The sequence below is a fragment of the Vicia villosa genome, linkage group LG2 (genome assembly GCF_029867415.1).
Source record: "Vicia villosa cultivar HV-30 ecotype Madison, WI linkage group LG2, Vvil1.0, whole genome shotgun sequence".
NCBI lineage: Eukaryota > Viridiplantae > Streptophyta > Magnoliopsida > Fabales > Fabaceae > Vicia > Vicia villosa.
In genome coordinates this window covers 171458721-171481249 of record NC_081181.1, presented here as the reverse complement: position 1 = coordinate 171481249, position 22529 = coordinate 171458721, and positions in this window count along the sequence as shown.

Below are 22529 nucleotides of genomic sequence, written 5' to 3'. Positions count from 1 at the left end.
ATCTTCATCAACATAACAACGATTTGCACAAAATAAACGCCAAAATGATCGGATGAACATAACTGATATATTCATCTAGTTTAGACTGTAATTTTGGGTAATTTTATTTTATCTAATTTCAAAATTTACATTTTTGTGTATTTTAGTATTCTAGTTTTTAATTTATTCATAAATTATCGATGAGTCAAGGGAGAAAAAATTTGCGCGTAGATGTGAGTTAATTTTTTAATGCATGAACAAGATATGATCTTGCTCATGGTAATCTTTAAAATGCGGTTGAGAATCTAGATTTTGGAAAAATAAATAGTATATTCATGTATTTATGATTTTTAATTTCTTGTTTAGTTTTTTCTTATATGGTTGTGGATTATGGAAGTTGACCCTTACAACCAACATTTTAGGTGCAAATGTGGAGTTTCAATATTGATTGATATTTTCTTGTTGCATGATCGCGGAAAAGAAGGGTTTTCTTATGAAATAAAATGAGAAGGGAAATATCTTCGTAATAATAAATCAATCGCATTTTCTATTAAATTTATTTATTTATTAACCTTCATCTACTTTAGAAATGCAGGTGTTTTCTGCTTAGGAATTCTATATGTCACTGAGTCTCACTAATTAAAATTTTTTATTTATGTTTAAACAAATTTATTTTAATATTTTATAAGTAATGTCTTGGTTTAAAATCTTTTGAATGTTTTAAGTGCAGGGTACATAAAAATGAAAGATTTTAAAGAAGACATAGACAAGCATACATCCAATGTTAAAGTAAGTTTAAAAATATATAAGTTATCACTATTTTGCATATATGCACTTTTGAATTTATATCAGACGGATTATGAAGTTTATGAAAATATCAATTAATTTAAAAAAGCTTCTTATTATATTTTAGTGTAATATAGTTCTTGATCAGAATATATTATTAATCTATGATTATGAAAATTTAAACACAAATTTGATGTTAAAAAAATAATAATGAGTATTCACTGCCCAATCTCTTTGTATTGTTTTATAAGATGAGGACAATCGATGTTGCTAAAAGTATATATAAAACACGCTTATTACACCAACATTTTTAGTAGAAAGTGCTCATAATGATGCTTGACACCAACACTTTTATAAGAAAGTATAAAAAAAATTGGTGTCTAAAGAGACTTAAGCCGGCGTTTTTCATAAAAAGTGCTGCCTAAAAAGGACTTACGCCAGTGCTTTTATAAAAAAACGCTACCTAAAGAGCACTTAAGTCAACGCTATTATAAAAAAACATTGCCTAATGATGCCTTACACCAACACTTTTATAAAAAATTGCTACCTAAATAGCACTTAAGACAACACTTTTATCAAAAAAGCGGTGCCTAATGATTCCTTACGCCAACGTTTTTATCAAAAAGTGATGCCTTAAGAGGATTTACGTCTGCGCTTTTAACAGAAAGCGCTGCCTAAAGTGAACTTAAGACAACACTTATACATTAAAAATAAGCGTTGCTTATACCTATAAGTGTTTTCCAAGATATAAAATAGTGTTATCTAAAGTCTTATTTGGCGTAATGAATCTGGTTCTAAATTGATTTGTTGTTGTGGTTGTAATGGTGCTAAGCACGGAGGCATCTTGGATCGATGATGAAGGTGAAAAAAAAGTTGTAGGAAAACAGAAAGAGAACAAAAGAATTACTGAGAATAAAAGCACAGAATAAAACTACAAATGAAGAACACTAAATACAAATTGGTTTTGTAGAACAACAAAAATGAAATAGTTGATCAAAGAAGAATGATAATATGGCAGAGTTCATTGATTTTTCTGATATCATATTAAGAAATCAGAATGAACATAATGATGAAGTGAATTCATATTGATTTTGGAACTATTGCATTGTTCTATATATACACATGTAATTACTTCCACTACAAGTTATTGTTTACCTGCCACTCCATATGATATCTTGAGTGACAAGTTGGTTATTATGCTACAATTATCATCACATATCTATTGATTGGGATCTTTAACACACTCCAAGGTTTGACTACATCTATCTTATATATGCTTCAATATATCTTTTTACATGTTATGGTATCAAGAGAACTCTCATGTAAAGTCTATTTGATCCATCGTTATTTTCTAAGTTCACATTGAAACATATTTCTATTATAATAGGACGCTCCAATGATATTGGCACCACCTTCTTATTTTAATACATTACTACAAAAAATATATTTCATGACTAAGCTTTCACACCAGCTAGAAAAAACGAGGTATTATGCCTAGGCGTACCATGTTTTATTTTTTTATAATAATAAAAACAACACATTCCCTCGATTTTAAAGAAAATCGAGGGGGGAAATAAATTAGAGCACGCTTCGAATCCCAGCTTTTACCGTTTAAGTTTTTATTTGTTTATAAGTGTAAACTAAATGAACTAACCATTCAGTTTTTCGATATAGATGAGGGATCAAATAATTAAATTTCACTATAAAAGCACTCGTCAAACATATTTTAACCTAATCCTTACTAATATGAAGTCTCCCCAAAATCGCTTGCATCATTCTTTGGGATGGATTGCAAGACAAAAAAATCTCCAATGTTCTTCTATTTAGAACCAAACATTTTTTTATGCCTTTGCAATATATCTCTCATATTGATATTAATATTGTTGTTGTTATATTTTTTCTCATTTGATAGATTGCAAGTGCAGAAAATCAATCTTACTTCAAAGATTTGTTGTATATTTTCAACCAAATAAATAGTATGATATTTCTTGTCTACTTCTCTCTCTTCAAACAAATAGACTACTAAAAATGGTGAATTTGAATGCAAAGTTCTGACATTCAAGGATCATTCTCTTAGAAGTTGGAACTTAAACAGAGAAGGGACCTTCGACTTACACAAAGAAAGGAGCTTAACCTTTGAAAAGATTTGTTGTAAACAATTTATCTTAATATTTTGTATAAAAAATGTAATATTTTAAAAAAAAATTATTCACCTCGGTTTTAATCAAAAACCGAGGTGATAGTTTAAAAGAGATGATAATTTACCTCGATTTTATAGTTAAACCGAGGGGTATAATAATCATATTTTACTATAAAAACACTCGTTAAACAAATTTCACCATAATCCTTAATCGTATGAAGCCTCCCCAAAGAGAGGAAATATTTACCGCAACTACAACATATCTCTGGGATGGATTACAAGTGCAGAAAATAAAAATTCTCAATGGCCCGAGAAACAGATCTCTAGCATCGTGTATGGGACCTCTAGCATCTAAATCTTGATATCATCGAAGATTTGTTGCATACAATGTATTGTTAATATTTTGTGAAAACAAAGTAATTAAAAAAAATATGCATTCACCTCGGTGATTTGTCATGACTGAGGTGATAGTTAAGCATTTTTTCTATACTATATACATCGCTCTTAACAAATTTTTATCGTCCATTTAATGATTATCAACGTTCAAGACGCTGCCCTTAGTGATCCGCGTGAAATCTAGAGGACATCCATTATAAAAGCATGTTGAACATTGAAAATCTAACCTAAACGAAACATATGAAGCGCTTGAAACCTAAGGACGCTTGGAAAAATTCTCTATGATGGATTGCAAGAGCATAAAATTTTCTGAGTTCAAGGTTTGTTTTTTAAAATATTTATTCGAACCGAATAATAATTTGATTTTTTATATTAATTATCTTACCCTTTTTTGATAAGAAACAACTGGTTGTAAGATCCAACAGAAGATCTTTCCCAAGATTCAATAATTCGAAGATCTAAAGTCTAAATCTCAAGGGAATTTGATTTTTATCTAGAACTCTAGGGAATTTGATTTTTATCTTGAACTATAGGGAATTTGATTTTTATTTAATTTTAATATTCTGTGTAAAAAATGTAATATTAGGTAAAACAATGTAATATTCTGGGTAAACAACGTAACAACTTTAAAAAAATAAAAAATAATCATACCCCTCAGTTTTTTGAATAAATTGAGATAAAAAATACGCTAGTTTTGAAAATAATAAAAGGGCAGCAGTTGAGGTTCGAACTTATGTGTATATAATTATAATCAGTTTTTTAATCACAGTGGTGTTTAGTGGAAACTTTTCATGACATCCTTCATTACCTTGCTACTCTAGCCGATGTAAAACGCATTTCGCGTCCGAGGTTAAAAGTGTTATTTGTTGTAGTGATAGGAGGTGTCAATAACAATAGACCCCCTTTTATTTAAATAAAGAGGTGATACCAATAGATTGGAGTCTCATATTAAAATAAAGAGGGGGTGTCAATAGTATTGGAGCCTCCTATTAAAACAAGGAGGAGTAATATTAGATTGTCCTATTAAAATAAAGAGGGAGCACCAAGAATAGTGAAGTCTTCTTTTGTTTAAAAGTGGGTTACTTTAGGATTTTATGAGAAATTGGGTTATAATTGGTGGAAATGTTGGGTATTTGAGTAAAATAGTTCCACATTTTATCATATATAACAATACAAATATTTAGTCAAGTACATAAAAGAAAAATATAGTTTGACATTTCACTTTAATACTACTTAAGTATTTAAAATACTTCATCAATCTAATAATTACATCAAAGGAGAAGATGAGTGTTACGGGTAGAAGCGATTACGTTATCAAGGAGAAGCTGAGATTGCTTAAGAAGAGTCTTAGAAGATGGAATCGAGATGTGTTCGGGAGGATAGATTTGGAGATAGAAGTAGGGATTCAGAAATTAAACTCTTCGGATCTTTTACTGGAAATTTGTAGAGGTGATTTGTTAGAGGATGTGGTAGTGGAGAGGAGTGCAGCTACTAGCAGTATATGGGGGTAGATTAAGCTTAAAGAGAACATGCTTCTTCAGAAATCGAGGTTGAAATGTGATAGAGAGAGAGAGAGAGAGAGAGAGAGAGAGAGAGACTCCAATTCTATATTTTTCCATAGTGTTATGAAGGAGAGAAGGCGGAGTAATTTTTAGGGTCAATTTTGATGGAGAGGTTTATTGGAATCGGTGGACGAAGTTAAGGAGGAGATTATGAGGTATTTCTCGGAGGAATTTGTAGAGCCGTGTTTCAATCGGACTCGTTTAGATGGAATTTCTTTCAAGGAAATATATTTCAAGGATAGACTTTCTCGTGAAGATTCCTTTACCCAAGTTTAGATTAAGGAGGCGGTATGGGGTTGCGAGGGTTCAAAGTGTCTCGGTCCCGATGGTTACAATTTTTATTTTATTTGGAAGTGTTGATCTTTTATGAAGGAAGATTTTAATAGGTTTTTCAAGATTTTCATGAAAAAGCTACGCTGTCTAAAGCAATATCTTCTTCTTTCCTTACCTTGGTGCCTATGAATTCTGCTCCTATGGATCTAGGCGGTTACAGACCAATATGTATGATTGGATGTCTATATAAAGCTCTATCAAAATTGTTATCAGGGAGAATAAAAAGGGTGTTGAGTTCGGTAGTTTCTAATTATCGGAGTGCTTTTGTTTCGGGTAGGCAGCTCTTGGATGGGGTTTTAGTAGCAAATGAGGTAGTGGACTATGAAAAGAAGGGGCTTTGTTGTTTAAAGTAGACTTTGAAAAAGCCTACGATAAAGTGAGCTAGAAGTTCCATAAATATATGTTAAGGAGGATGTGTTTTTGTGAGGTTTGGCTGAGTTAGATGGATGCAACGGTGTTTTCTAGCTGGATGTCGGTGTTGGTGAATGGTAGTCCAATGAAAGAGTTCTCTATAGGAAGGGGTCTTAGAAAGGGTGATTCTTTATCTCCCTTTCTTATTTTGCTAGTGGCGGAAGGTCTTACGGCGTTAGTTAGAAAGGCTTCTATCATAGGGGAGTTCACAGCCTTTTCAGTGGAAGGTAAATGTAAGGTGGATGTTCTGCAGTTTGCGAATGATACGTTGTTTTTTGGGGAAGGGATCTGGAGGCAGGTTTGGGCGCTTAAAAAGGTGTTAAGGGGGGTTCGAAGTAGTTTATGGTTTAGGAGTGAATTTTCACAAAAGTTGGCTAATAGGCATCAATATTAGTGAGCATTTTATTTCTGCTGCAACTAATTTATTGTCTTGCAGGATTGAAGATAACTCATTATGTTTCCTTGGGATTCCAATTGGAATCAATCCTAGGAGAGTTTCTTTATGGAACTTTTTGTTGTCTAAGTTAAAGGATCAGTTACAAAGTTGGAAAGTTAAATTCCTTAGCTTTGGAGGAATGATCACCCTCTTGAAATACTTTCTTTCTAGCTTGTTAATATTCCATATATCTTTCTATAAAGCTCCAGTGAAGGTGTGAAAAGAGATTACGAGGATTCAATGGAACTTTCTTTGGGCCAGAATGGAAGATAAGAGAAGGATTCATTGGGTAAGTTGGGAGAGGATTTGTATATCGTTGTCGAGAGGTGGGTTAGGATTGAAGAGGGTAGAAGACTTCAATATAGCTCTTCTATTGTAATGGAGGTGGAGGATTATCCAAGTTGAAGAATCCTTGTGGAAGGATATCTTAACGGCCAGGTACAGTATTATTTGAAATCACGTTTTTTTTTTGTGGCAATTCTTCTAGATGGTCTTTATCCAATTCAGCTTGGTGGAACGATTTATTGAAGTTGTAAAATAGTATACCAGAAACTGTTTTTGCTGAAAATGTTATTTATAATGTTGGTAACGGTGAAGTTGTTATGTTTTGGAACTGCAATTGGCTTGGTGAAAGTAGCTTACAAGTTAAGTATCCTGGCCTCTTTTTTGAAAGCAACTTGAAGTAAGCTTCGGTGCCAGCAATGGGTAGTTAGGTGGATAGTAATTAGGAGTGGGGAGACTTGGGTATCAGTTATGTTTTGTTGGATTCTGATTTATCCAGTCTGCTGTAGTTGAAGGTAGAATTGGCTGCTGTTGTGTTGGATCAAGATGTTCTGGCAGTAGCTCGCTGTGAATTGGAGGCTATGGCAGGGTACTCGGTCAGAAACGAAATAGAGTTAATTTCTCGGTTGCGTATTGGAGCTGGCTTAGTCAAGGTTGTATGGATGCCTTAAAGTTATTATGGGGTTCGATTGTTCCATTTAGGATTAAAGCATTCGAGTGGAGGTGTTGTTGAACAGGTTACGAATGAGAGATCTTCTTGTTTGTAGGAGAATAATATTATCTCAATTGGAGCGTCTTTGTGTTTTTTGTTCGGTCGAGTTGGAAACATTGAATCATATTATGTTAGGTTACATTGTTTCTAAGAAAGTTTGGATACAGATGGAAAATTAGACGGGTATGATGAAGTTGGCACCCTCTATGATTTTGTAGGGAATTTTTAATGAGTGGTATAGTGGAAGTGGGAAGAAGAAAGTGAAAAATAGAAAGAGAAGCTTAATCAGGTTGGCGGTGATTTCAGCTATCAAATTATTTAGTGAAGGAGTTTGTAATGTTTTTTTATTTAATTTTGGATATCAATATGATGACTTGGAAGTGGTCATTCATAGGAGAAATTTCTTATTCCAAGTGCAAATTTTACGAGTTATGCAAAGATCCTAATTATTTTTTGGATTAAGTTACACATGGTTTGTAATTTCACTATTTTTCAGATTTTTTTTCCGACTTTTGTAAGCGGATTAGAATATCCCTAATACTCTTACTAATAAAACTTGCTTATAAAAAAAAAAAAACTATTCAATCAATTGATTACATGGTTACATGATATTTTAAATTGATAAGATTTATTTTGTAGTCGCTTGAGATTCCATTCAACATTACCACACGCCCATTAAAACTCAATAATATCCTCCAAATCCATATAGACTTGTAGTCCCATTTGAATGTTAGTTAATTTTGCATAAGCTATCAGTTGATTATGCATTAATTGATTTAGGTTTATTTAATAATTAAATACTTTAACTTCACCCAAATAGTCACTACATAATCCAACCAATCAGTTTTAAAGTGTTAACATTAACAACAATAATTTTATTCAATGAAAACTGAGACAATTTCTTCTTCTTTTTTTTTTTTTTGACAATTTCTTCTTTTAAATTGTATGTTTTACATCAACCTAAATTATTTAAGAAAATCAAATTATATAGAAAATATTTAAACAAAATAGTACTTAAATTTAAGATCTCGTTTGATGGCCAATGTTATGTATTGGGCCAAGATCTAAATTATTAGACTGATACCATATACCTCAAATTGAAGAGTTTTTCTTTGTAGACCCCCCTATAGGGAGAACCTCAAGCGAAAACCTAAAAATACCTCTATTTCGGAAATGCATTTTTGAAGTAATTTTTTTTCAGATTTTCCCATAATTCAGAAATGCATCTCCGAAAACATCAAATGGGGGGTGTTTTCGGAGATGCATCTCCGAAAGCTCTGAAAATTAAAAACAAACGTTGGATTTAAGTATCAGGTATTGTTTCGGAGATGTATCTCCGAAATAATCTGTTTTTATCCACCTTGCGTTTGTCTACTTTAGCACTGGCTACACGATGTCGTTTCAATTTCGCTTCTCGCGCGACACGCCGTTCGCGGAATTGATAACGTTGCTCAACACTCTTGCAATACCCGGAAAATTGGAAGGTTATCAAGCTTGAGTACCGCTCGCCTTCGCTTAACGACGAGGGAGACGTTCATTTTACCCCATTTGAAGTCAAGAACGACGAAGATTTAGCGGTTTTGTGGACAACTTTCGAACGATTTTCTTCGAAGGGTCCGATCGAGTTGGATGCAAAACTTTAAAGATCGGGGGCCGACGTTATCAAAATGTTGACTCATCCTCACCTACCCGTGTTTAACAATATGTAACTTTAATTTTATGTTATGTGATGTTTGTAATTTCCATGTTTTATAATAAATTGAAGCGTTGTTGTTTGTTTCATTGTTTCTGCATCAGAGAAGATTTCGGAAGTACATATCCAAATTCTTCCAAGGGGGGTGAATTCGGAGATGCACTTTCGAATTCACCTTTTTTCTGGAAAATAACTTTATTTCGGAAAAGCATCTCCGAAGTCAACTTTTTATGAAAAAAAAGGTGGTTTCGGAGATGCACTTCCGAAAACACCTTTTTTTTCATAAAAAGTTGACTTCGGAGATGCATTTCCGAAATAAAGGGGGCATTCTTGGAAATTCGCCGCGGATGACCATGAAGAGAAGGGGGTCTTTAAAGAAATTCTCAAATTGAATTAGTTAATGAGCTTTTGAATTGATCCAATAACCATAAAAGACGGACAAAAATGTGAATATGCAAAGAATGATCCAATGACTTCAGGTCCACAAAATAGTCATGCCCTAACATATTATTAGATTGAAATTAGCAAAATGGTTTTTTTAGGAGAAAACCATGTCATTTCTTCTCATCCAAATCTCGTATATAGTCTCGGCTATTGCTATTTTTAGAACTTTCATTTTCCTGACTTTTTTATTTGTTTCATTGATAAGTCAACTACATTCTCTTTGTCATCCCATCGAGTTCAGCTTGATGTTGAGCCACTTTAAAATATCATTCCAAATCTCCATAGGAACTATACATTCAAATGATTCTCCACCATCACAAAAACAACCGTTTTTCTCATTTATGATGCAAAATGAAAGAGTCTATCCTTTGTGGGTAGTATACCTTTGAGGGTCATCCATAAGGTGAATATGATTCTTGGTCTCACATAGTTGTTGAATAGCATTCTCTTCTAAATCACATGTTCAAGATCTCCCATGAGTGCTCTATACATGACATCTGTTTTGTACTTTCTATTTTGAACCACATCCTTCCAATAATCGGTATATTATGATATTTTTTTTAAATAATTAAAATGTTTATTTAGTACTTGCCAATGGAATATTTAAAAAAAAAACTATATGTAATTTCTTTTATGTATTTTATTATTTTATAAAATTTGAAAATATTTAAAATTAATTTCAAAGAAGATTAATAATTACGTGATAAAATTAACATTATCATTAATTTATGATAGTCTATCATATCTTTGTGATGTGTATACAAGTGTTGTGAAAATCGGATCAGATTGGCCGGTCGGATCGAAAACCGGACCAATAACCGGTCTGGTCCAATGCTTGAATCACTTTCGTGGTTAAATCGGTGTGAAACGATAAAAACCGGGTCCGATCGAACCGACGGTTTATGTAAACCGGTGGTTCAAATGTTTTTTTTTAGGAAAAAAAACTAAAGCAAAACGACGTCGTTTTGCATTTTAGAAATTAAAAAACAAAATAAGACCATTGATTCATCATCGTTGAAGAACTCCAACAACCAGACACTGTTTCTACCCTAGATAACATAGAAGTTGCGCCAGAAACCTCCTCGCCTCGCCGTTTCGAACCTCAGCACCGTGCCGCCGTCTTCTTCCCGCCGATGACCCAGCCCTTATCTTTGACCTTCTTTGTTTTCGGAGCTTCTTTCACGGTAACATTCAAATTTTTCTTTCAGTTTCTTCATTTTGATTGGCCATTCGAATTTTTCTTTCGATTTCTTCATATAGGTCGATTTGTTTTGAGATTATACTAGTAATTCGATTTGTATCAGACTACTTAATGTTCGGCCCCTTTTTTTTAATTTCACTTACCAGAAACCATAATTAAAGAGTTTAAGGTTCAAAATGTGAGTAGGTGAAATGGGTTTGGTTGTGTTGTTATAGAAACAAGATCTGGTAGAGTGTAAGTTTGGTGGAGTGTGAAACGGTTTTGATTGTGTTGTTATACAATTTAGTGTTCAGCCCCTGTAAACATGAAGGTTTTTTTTCATGTTAACTAAGATGTTGTTTGGAAGTTAGCTATTGAGGTTAGGAAGATAAAAACAAAAGAAAGAAATAGAAACAAGAGGCCACCGTGATTAAACTTTTAAATTGAATATGGCATTAAGCATTTCTCTATATTTTTAGTATAATATGCTTTTAAATTGAATATGGCATTTATCAATTAGTGTTTACAGGAAATGGCATTCAGTATATTTATCATTTAATATGGCATTAAGTATATTTACAATAAATGACATTTAGTATATTTATCAATTAGTGTTTATATTGAATATGATATTTTTCAAAAAATTAAGTGTTAATTATAGTTTTTAGAGATTGAATGATCCGGTTCGACCGGTTTTATACCTATATAGTTTATTTGGTCATGCAGTTCGACCAGTGATCCAGTACCCTCGCCGATTTGATGACCGGTCCAGTTTTTAAAACATTGGTGTATACCAAAAATATAAAATGATAAAATAATATATATTTTTTAATTAGTTACCATTTGTGTATTAAATAGTAAATATATGATAGAATAAGTGTTTATCATTTGTCTATCCAACTCTATGATATATCATGTCTCTCTACTTTTGAATTTGAATTTGTCAAAAATCACTAAAATTTTGAAAGTCACTTGATCTACGGTAGGTTGGCCTAGCGGTGGAGGCTTGGGTCTTGAGAGTGTGCTCTTTTCAAGGTCCTGAGTTCGAATCTTGCTGGGTGCTATCTGGGTGCTATCTGGACGGTGGAATTGGTCCCTCTTGGATTAGTCGCCGGCAAGGCCGGATACCAAGATTTCCAAAAAAAAAAAAATTAAAACATTGTGTGGTGTTTCTTGTTTGGGGGGTATGAAATCAAATGAGATTGGAGGTAAAAGTTTCCTCTTGTGATTCTGAAAAACCAAACCCATTTTGGCCCAAATTAGAAGCAATGCTAACTCGGCTAAGAAAGTCAGCTCTCAGTGTTTTCTTGAAAAATTGGCAAAATGAGGATAATAATTCAGGAAATTTTCAATCACCCCAAAATATTTTTAACTTATTTTTTAGTGAATAGAACACACATAATACACTCTTTTAGTACATGTTTAGATTTACTTTCTTAAGACCAAAAGGAAAAAAAAAAAAAACTGTTTATAAACAAGAAATAGACTCTAACGGACACCAATTACAATTAACATGTTTGAATTGACTTCCCCAAATTTATTTACTTGTGATATTATTAGAGTGATTTTATAAAAAATAAAATATGATATTTTTGTATAAAAAATTAAATTTATTTTCATAAATTCTTCAAAAATAATTTATAAAAACAATTTATAACATATATAAAAATAAGTTGACGTTTATTTTATCTTTTGCTATAGACATAGTTTATATAAGTTTATACATAAGCGTTTATTATGATAAGTAGATGTAATAAAAATTATAAAATAAATTGTTTATTCAATATAATCTTAAACAATCCGATTATCCATAAATTATTTTTTAAAAGAGATGGATTATCCGGTCATGTTGTTAATATTTATTATTATTATTATTTTTTATTTTTTTTATTTTTTATTTTTTTGAAAATTAGAATACTTTATTCAAAAACTAAAACATCATTACAAGCAAAGCGGTCTCAATGATCCAGCTAATCAGAAGTCCTATACAAACAAGGGAGCCTAAACTAAGTCATCATAAGTTTACTAAGATGATGTCTAAGTTTAGTATTAGTCTAATATCTATAAACTATGTTGTCAATAATTTTTGGACCTATGGACACACTTCTCATGTCTTCCTCAAAGCAGTGCTTGTTTCTATAAATCCAAATAGCATGAATAGTTTCAGCTATGGAACACTTGACTATTCTAGCTTTTTCCATTTTCCTGTACGAGTATCAATTAGCCAGTTCAATTCATCATTTCAATTACCTTTCCTATGTGTAATATTTAATCATGCAAGGACATGACTTCAAATATTCTTTAAGGTCGGGCATAAGAAGAATATATGTTGTATCGTTTCATTCTCCCTACAAAAACAACATTCAGTATTATTAATGAATCCAAACCAGGCCAGTCTGTCCTTTGTTGCGAGTCTGCCATGACAAGCTTGTCAAAGGGTGAACAGTGCTCTAGAATGAGCAATATTTCCTTGAATAAGACCCCTCCACTTGACCTCTTGGCACTGCACGGTAAAAGTATTATACATGTTTTCTTGTTTGGAATTTATTCTGCTGCAGCATTGTCTTCCATGTTTGAAGGTGAGCAACTTCATTTATGCGCTTCAAAATTGATTTAAGTATCCAAGATATATTGGATTTCACCTGGACAGTCATTACATTAATTTTTTTATATAGTAACAATATTTAATCCACATACTATCAGCTTTACCCTTCAAATTTCATAGGACTTTCACAAAATTAGCCTTGTCCCACTCCTCCAAAGAGATGATGTTCAACCCTCCTTGTCTACTAGGGGAGCATACCCTTTTCCACCCAATGGCGATTTTATGGTAATTTTTTCATTCCTTGACCAGAGAAAGGACCTACACACAACTTCAATTCTAGTAATAACTTTTTTAGGTAAAGGGATGGATTGCATCCAATAGTTGGTGATAGAAAATAACACACTTTTAATCAATTGAAATCTCCCAGCAAAACTCAACAATTTGGAGCTCCAATGCTTGATTCTTGCCACAGTTTTCTCAAACAAAATGAGGCAATGACCTATAGATAGCTTTTTACTTGTCATAGGAATTCCAAGGTATCTAAATAGGAGGGAGCCCTCATGGAAAGATGTGATCCTTTGAATTTCATGGAAAGATGTGATCCTTTGAATTTCATGTTTTACCTGATTATCAACATTTCCAAAATACACTCTACATTTAGCAGGATTAACTTTGAGGCCAGTGGAACTAGAGAATTCATTAAAATAGGCCATAACCATCTCAACAGATTTGCAATCACCTTAGTAAGCAAAAGTAGGTCATCAGCAAAGCTTAGGTTGATGAGATCCAATTTCTCACACTTGGCATGGAAATTTAAAATCTGGCTTTCTCTTGAGTTTTTGAAGCACTTTATGCAAGTATTCCATTATAATGACAAATAGCAAGGGGGAGAGATGGTCCCCATGCCTAAGGCCTCTTTTTGCCTACAATATTTGAGAGTGCTCACCATTCACTTAAAATTTGTAGGACAGTGCTTATTGTTACCATAATCCATCGAATGAATTTATGAGTGAAATTGAGTTCTTTGAGAATATTTTCCATAGTTGCCCACTCAACTGTATTATAAGCGTTATGCACATCCATTTGAAGCATACATCTAGGGGCTCCACCATTAGCGTTATAGCCTTAGATCAGTTCATATGCAAGTATAACATGATATTGCATATGTTAACATGGAACAAAAATAGCTTGACTTTTGTGGATTATGCAGCGTAGAATTTTTCCCAATCTTGTTGCCATGATTCTAGCTATGATTTTGTATAGTACAATGCAGTAGGAAATTGGCATGTAGTCCCTAACCATACTAGCAATGGAGGTTTTGGGAATAAAAGTAACAAGGGTGTAGTTGATAGCTTTATAGATCTTGCCCTTATCAAAGAAGTCCCTGACTGTATTACAAACACCATGCTTAATAGTTTCCCATGAGGCTTTGTAGAATTGGGCACTATAGCCATCAGTGCCAGGAGCTGACAGATCACTAATCCCTTTAAGGCTGGTGAAAATCTCAGAATCTGTAACTAGTGCTATCAACAAGTCCCTCTGGTTAGAATTAAGTTGTTTTCCTTTTCTCAGTGAAGCAATATCAATCCTTTTCATACTGTTGCTAACAGTGCCCACTAGGTTGGTATAAAATTTCATAATTTCATCTTTAATATCTTTTTTATTGTGCAAAATAGTACATGTATCATTAATAATATTTTGCAACTGTGTTTGTCTCCTTTTGGACTTCAAGGAGACATGAAAATAGGCATTGTTGCCATCCGCAAGTATGAGCCAATTAATCTTGGTTTTATGCTTCAAAAGTTGTTCTTCAATGTTGATAAAATTAAGTACTTCAATGATACAACAATTAACATACATGGCAGACCCTGTCAGAAGGATGTTCCAATTGTTCCTAACAACATCTTGGTATCCCTCTTTGGTGGTAGTAACATTTTGGAACTTGAAGGGAGTTCTAAAGGAGGGTTTGGGATCATTATCTTCCAGACACAACATAGTATGGTTATAAGCTTCCATGATTTTGAGATTGGTGCCAGCATTTTGTTGCTGCCATAACTAGTTACCTATAACTCTATCTATCCTAGAGTATATAGTGCCATTTGTTTGATTGTTGGTCCAAGTGAATTGATCACCATAACTATTTTTTTCATGAAGATCTGTGACTTCCATCATGTGAACTAAGTCCTTATACTCTTCATATACTAAATTACCAATAATTATATCCTGGGCAGAAAGAACATTGATAAAATCACCTAAAAGAATCCAAGGGTCTGTGATACTTGGGTGTATGTTCTCTATATCTTTCCACAACTTCTTCCTTTGGTCAAGAGTGTTCAGGCCATAAATGATTGTGAGCCAAGTCATAAAATATCCATTTATATGGTGAGCAACACACTGGATAAATTGGTTAGAGCTGGAATACAGAGTCAGGTAGTTTTAGTGTCATCCCACATAATCTATATCCGGCCATTATTATGCTTATCATAATTGTCTATAGCAGTCCAATGTTAACCTAATATATTCCTAACCTTCGTAGCATTATGAGGTTTAACTTTTGTTTCAATAAGAATAAAAATAACAGGTTTCATTAGATTGAGGCAGGAGTTTACCTCTCAAAATTTACCTGAGTTATTAATTCCCCTAACATCCCATGAGATAATCATGTACACGTGTCATTAGCTTCTACAGGTTCTTGACCTTAGATCGGCATTGATGCCCAACCTTTTGACAAACTTCACAAAATGTGGACTTCCATTCCTATTCCACAGGTTGAGCTATTTTGTTTCCTTCCTTATCCTTGATTGTGATGCTATCTCTTTATTTTTAATTACATGTATTTCCACCAGGATTCTTGCATATGAGACTCCTAGCTCCTAGCTCCCCATAGATGAAGAGGAAGATGTGGTAGTTTGAACCATACAAGTAGGCTGCGCAACATGTCTCTCTTAAAGTTAAAATTAGGGCTCCAGTCTCGTAGAATCATCGGCATATTTTGTATAGTGTAAGTCCCTTTTGTTAGACCCATTTCCTTGTCCATGTGAGATCCAAATTTGAGCAGGAAGTAGCCCTCTTCATGATTTTTAGTTCCATTGTTTTGTGATTGACATTAATTTTGCTAAAACATGGTTCTTAACTGATGTGGAGCAAGATGTTGAAACATCTTGGCCAACTATCATAACAGGTTCAACTGTTATGAGTTTTGACATATGTTCTGCAAGATGTTGTGACATCCTATACCAAAACATCCTGATAGTACATACTGGATTTTAATCCTTGAAGATTTGATTGAAAACTATGAGATTTTGGAAGATCCAGACACTCATATAGGTGCAGCCAATCAAGGAGTCTTTAGGATAAATACATATTTGTTTTAGTTTCAGAAAAAAGATCTTTGAGATTTTTTTATGAAACTAAGATTTGATTTGATTTGTTCCTATTTTGTGTGAAGATCTTGCAGCTAATTCAAAAAAAAAAAAAAAGAAGGTTTGATTTATTTAGAGTCCAAGCCTATACTGCAAGAGTATATAAATAAGGATTTGCTAAACCTAATTTTTCAAGCATTCACAAATAGAAACCGTCAGTGCAAATAAGGGTTAGTGTTTTGGGAGTCTTTTAAGGTTTTCGTGTGTTTTTGGTTTTGTGTCACTCATGTATCTTCTCATACATTGAGGTGGAATGGTGTTCTCACTCTTGAAGCTTTAAAGAAAAAGAGTTTAGGATTGTTGTTGGTTAAGCTTTTAAGCAAAACCAAGTATTGTTTATTTGAAAGTGTAATCTTTCTATTTGGCTCCTTTGGTCACGGGGTGTGTAACTGTTTTTATCACTAGGGTGATTGGAAGTGAGATGTCATTTTCTCATATCTAGATGTAAATTTCTAGGTAGAAGCTGAACAGGGTAGTGATTAGGAGAAAAGTTTTAAATTGGGAGTGTTTAGGCTTTGAACTAATACCGCTATAGTGGATTTCCTTCCTGGCTTGGTAGCCCCCATATTAGGTGTTGTTGCACTCAACTGAATTAACAATTTACTGTGTTATGTATCATTTTTCAATTTATTTCACTTTTGATATTTGTGTTGTCAGTCAACAGATGTTATAACATTTGTCTTGACATTGTGTGGTGTTAGGACATCTGTCTTGACATCTCTTTTGTAAGTGTCAAACTTTTAATTGGCATCAGAGAAGGCACCATGTTTTGTTTTTTGGGTGAGCTTCAGGGAGAATATTTTCTGGTACTATAGGTAACCCACCTTTGTTGTATGGTTCAAATTATGACAGGTAGAAACTCAAATTGGTGGCTTTTCTGAAATCCATGGATAGCAAGGATTGGAAGGCTATTTTAAAAGGATGGGAGCATCATGTTGAGAAGGAGAAAGAAGGGAATGTGTCTTTAAAACCTGAAGAATATTGGTCTGATGAGGATGATAAATCAGCTCTTGGAAAATCCAAGTATATGAATACTCTATTCAATGGAGTAAACAAGAATGTTTTCAGGTTGATCAACACTTGTACTATAGCCAATGATGCTTGGGAAATACTCAAAACAACTTATGAAGGCACATCCAAAATGAAGATGTCTATACTTCAGCTTTTCACTTTCAAATTTGAAAATCTGAAGATGAATAATGGTAAGATTATCCTGCAATATCATATGAAAATTCTTGAGATTGCAAATTCATCTAGTGCCCTGGGAGAAAAGATGTCAGAAAAAAACTTGTAAGGAAAATTCTTAGGTTTCTACCTAGGAAATTTGTCATGAAGGTGACAACCATTGATGAAGCTCATAACATCAGCACTATGAGGGTTGATGAACTTGTTGGCTCGCTTCAAACTTTTGAATTGGTTATAAGTGACAAGTCTGAGAAAAGGAACAAGAGCATAGCTTTTGTGTCAAATACGGAAGATGAAACAGGTTAGACTGGTCTGGGTACTGAGGAAGGACTGTCCAAAATCATTGTATTACTTGGAAAGCAATTCAATAGAATTCTGAAGAGAATGGATAGAAGAGAAATATTAGATGTCAAGAACATCTCATCTGACATCAAGAATAATAATGATTCTCAGAATAATACCAGACCTGAAGAGAAGTCTAATCAAAGCAAAGGCGTTTAATGTTATGAGTGTGAAGGATTTGGTCACATTAGACCAGAATGTCTAAACTATCTCAAGAATCAGAAAAAGGGCTTTACTGTATCTTGTGTGGATAATGATGAGTCAGAAGATGGGTCTACTACTGAAACTGTCAAACTAGTGATGGATTTTTTTGGAAGATGGGTAGATGAAGTAGAATCATGTGATGAGAATGATCTCTATAAAGACCTGAATGTGTCCTACAAGGATACTTGTGACAGGTGTGAAGAAAGTCTCAAGTCAAAAGAAGAACAGAGAAAGACCATTACTGAAGTGGAGAATGAAAAGAAGAAACTTCTATGTAATGTAATTTTCTTATCTTCAAATAGAGATAACCTTCTTAAATTCCAAACTTGACAACTTGACAAACTCTTTGGAAAAAAATGAATAATGGAGCTGAGATGTTGAAAGAGGCTGAAGATACAAAAGTTAAATATCATTCTGATAATCAACAAAAGAAAAGGCCTATAGAAAAGCTCTTTCCTGCTGAAAAGAAGAGGATGATCAATATGTCCAACCACATGTTCCAACATATTGGCATACTGGATGAAACTCCAACAAATATCAATTCTTCAACTTAGATGTCATTATTATGGTGAGTATGGTCACATTCAGCCTTTTTTTATAAATTGTTTGGAGATCAAAAATCTTCATCTCATTCCAAGGCTAGTCAAGTCATCAAAAAGATAAGTGTCAAAGAAAAAGATGTCAACCTAATAACTCATACCTCATTGAGATATTCAAATAGAGAAGACTGGTACTTTGACAGTGGATGTTATAGACACATGACAGGGGTTCAGAAATTATTGGTGGATGTTAAGTATCACCACACAAGTGCTATCAGATTTGGTGATGGTTTTAAAGGAGAAATCAAGGGAGTAGGAAAGTTGGTGTGTGTTGGTTCTCCAAATTTAGAAGATGTTATCCTTGTTTAAGGACTATTTGCTAATATTATTAGCATTAGTCAGCTATGTGATTAAGGGTTGTTGGTCAATATCTCCAAATCAAAATGCTTAGTCAAAAATGAGAAAGATGTTGTTCTTATGAAGGGCATAAGGTTTAAAGATAAATGTTACTTATGGGAATCTCAAATAACTGCTTACACTTCCATATGTTCAACAATCCGATGAGGATAAAGTGAAGCTATGGCACCAAAAACTTGGACACCTTTAGTTCAAGAGAATGAAGGAAATCAAATCTAAAAGCCATTAGAGGAATTCCAGAGCTCAAGATTGAAGAAAAGCAGGTCTGTGATGAGTGAGAATTAAAGAAGCAAATGTCACACTCAGTGTTACAACATCAGACTACTTCCAAAATTTTGGAACTTCTTCACATAGACTTAAAGGGACAAATGCATATAGAAATCTTGGGTGAAAAGAGGTATGTATTTGTGGTTATAGATAATTTTTCTAGTTTTACATGGATGAGATTTCTTAAAGAAAAGTTATACTTCCTTAAAGTCTTTGAAGATCTATGTCAAGATATTCAAGAGGAGGAAAATGGTGTGATTATTAAAGTCAAAAGTTACCGTGACAAAGAGTTTGAGGATGCAAAATTCTCTGCATTTTGTGATTCTGAAAGTATTAGTTATGAATTCTCTTCTCAGCAAGATGGAATTGTTGAGAAAAAGACTAGAGCAATATAAGAATCAGTTAGAATCATGCTTCATGCTAAACAACTGCCACGGAAATTTTTGGTTGAACCTATGAATACTGCATGCTATATTCATAACATGGTGACTTTGAGAGGAGGATCTTCAACCATTCCTAACGAGTTATGGAATTGAAAGAAGCCTACAGTCAAACATTTTCATATCTTTGGAAATAAATGTTATATCTTGAGTGGAAAAGGGTCCATAAGAGATGATGAAATATTTCAAGGTTATTCCACATGAAGCAGAGCTTATAGAGTGTTTTACTCTAAACATAAAATTACTATGGAACTCCTAAGTGTAATTCTTGATGACTTAGTTACTGAAGAGAAGGTGGATGTTACAGACAATGTTAGAACATCTTATGTGTAGACTGATGAAGTAGTAAGAGATGAAATCTATGAATACACTAGCACTGAATCAGTAAGTTCTCAAGCCACGAAAGTTATCTCTACTGAAGAACAAATAGAACAATCTAAGAAACTGACTATAAAACACCCTAGCAAATGGGGCATCACTGAATTTTATGAACAAGTATCTAATACTGATGGATGTTTTACCCTGAGGAACAGTCCGTTTCTCTATATCAAGGAGAAGCAAGTGTGTGTTCATGGGCTACTGCTGAAGCTGAATTTAGGGAAATAAGAGGAAATTTCTCTAAACTGATGAGGATGAAATAGATGTTGAAGAATATTAATGTCAAATATGATGTCTTGACATTACAGTGTGCTGATTTGAAGATTATCATATATCTCATTCAAAATGGTTGGAACAAGAATCTTGATAGGCAATTAATCAAGAATTTTATTGAAGGGAAGGTTATTACTCTTGAGCATATGTATAACAAGGAACAACATATTGTTATGTTTAAAACAAATCAAATTAAGAACATAAGTCGTGGGATTGGAACTTGTACTATTGAGGAGTTATAGCAATTACAGACATAGAGAAATGCAATTGTTGCTGCATCTTTCCTCTATTTTTTGAGGTCTGATAGCCAAATAAAAATGCTATGGATAAGGTATAGAACATAAGGTCTCTACAAGCCAGTTACAAGGAGTGCAGAAGGATCTTTGATAGGGGTAAGAGGTGGAAGACCACCTGAAGGTGATCAGGTTTATGTGTTTCCATCTGTGTATTTCCATCTGTGTGTGTTTCTTGTATGCAATATTTGTGTGCTTCCATTTATTTACATTTATTCTAATTTTTGTCGATTTTTGGCTTAAAAGGGGGAGTAAAGTGTCAGTGTGTTATGTTTTTCCTGATGTTATGACACGTGTTATGACATGTTGATTAACATACTGATAGGATTGTGCTACTGCTAAGGGAAGAGTAGCTCTTGTGGTTGCTTGCTGGATGTAACTATTTATGGAGAGAATGATAGTATGTCATGCTTGCTGATTGTGCTGTGTTGCTGCTACTAGAGATTGGAGAAGTGTGTGCATGATGTCTTACTAGGTACTCTGACATCTTTCATGATTTGTGAGGCTTTTTTATTTTCTGATGCATATGCCTCTAATGTGTGAACTTGGGTAGTTCATATTTGGTCTCCCTTTGAGGGGGAGTATTGGTTCTGTTTGACAGGGGAGTAACGAACCTGTTTGACTGTACAATCTCTAAAAGGTTGTTTTGATGTAATATCAGACCTAATATCTAAACATCTGACTTATAGAGCTTTGAAGAAGAAGTTTGTGTAACTGTTGTGCATCTCTGATATATATTCTTATGTTTGCAGTTTGATGTAAGTTTACATGTTATCATGTTGATTTGGTGTGTGGTTTTATTCCTATCTCCAGAACTTAACTGTGCTTTGGTTGTTTTAGCCAAAATTTTCCAAAGGGGGAGATTGTTAGTTCCATGGTTTTGTGATTGGCATTAATTTTGATAAAACATGGTTCTTAACTGATGTGTAGCCAAATGTTGAAACATCTTGACCAGCTGTCATAACAGGTTCAACTGTTATGTGTTTTGACAGATGTTGTGACATCTTATACCAGAATATTCTGACAGTTCATACTAAATTTTAATTCTTGAAGATTTGATTGAAAAATATGAGATTCTGGAAGATTAAGACACTTATACAGGGGCAACCAATTAAGGAGTTTTTAGGACAAATGCATATTTATTTTAGTTTTTTTAAAAAAAAGATCTTTAAGACTTTTTTAGAAAACTAAGATTTGATGTGTTCCTATTTTGTGTGAAGATCTTGTAGTTGATTCAAAAAAAGAGAAAAGATTGGATTTATTTCAGAGTCCAAGCCCATACTGCAAGAATCTATAAATAAGGACTTGCTAAACCTAGTTTTGTAAGCATTCACAAATAGTAACCATGAGTGCAAATAAGGGTTAGTGTTTTTGGAGTCTTTTAAGGTTTTCGTGTGTTTTTGTCTTTGTGTCACTGTTTACGGTGATTTCCGGTAAACAACCGCTAGTCCTCCAAACTATAATAAATATGATTTGGTTACTCGCAGGATCGACTAGATTGATCCTAGGACACATAGTCAAGAAGATTGTTATCAATGTTCATTCGAACCATATTCATTATTTGTCTTCTTCAATAATCGTTGTTCGATTAAAGAACAAATAGTCTTGATAATCACTTTGTTGTATATAAATGTGACTTTAATGAAAGGATAAGTAACATAACATAGAAAATTAAAAGGACTATTGAAACGTAAAGAATCTTAAACTGCAGAAATGTTAAAGACTTTGAAAGTAAATAACATGAAAGTAATTCGAAAGTAAATGACATTAAAGTAAAGATACAGAAATGTAAATGGCAAGAAGTAAACGAAATGCAGTAATTCTGGAAGATATTTAAAAACAAAAGATAATACACATGTATTAAAGTGGT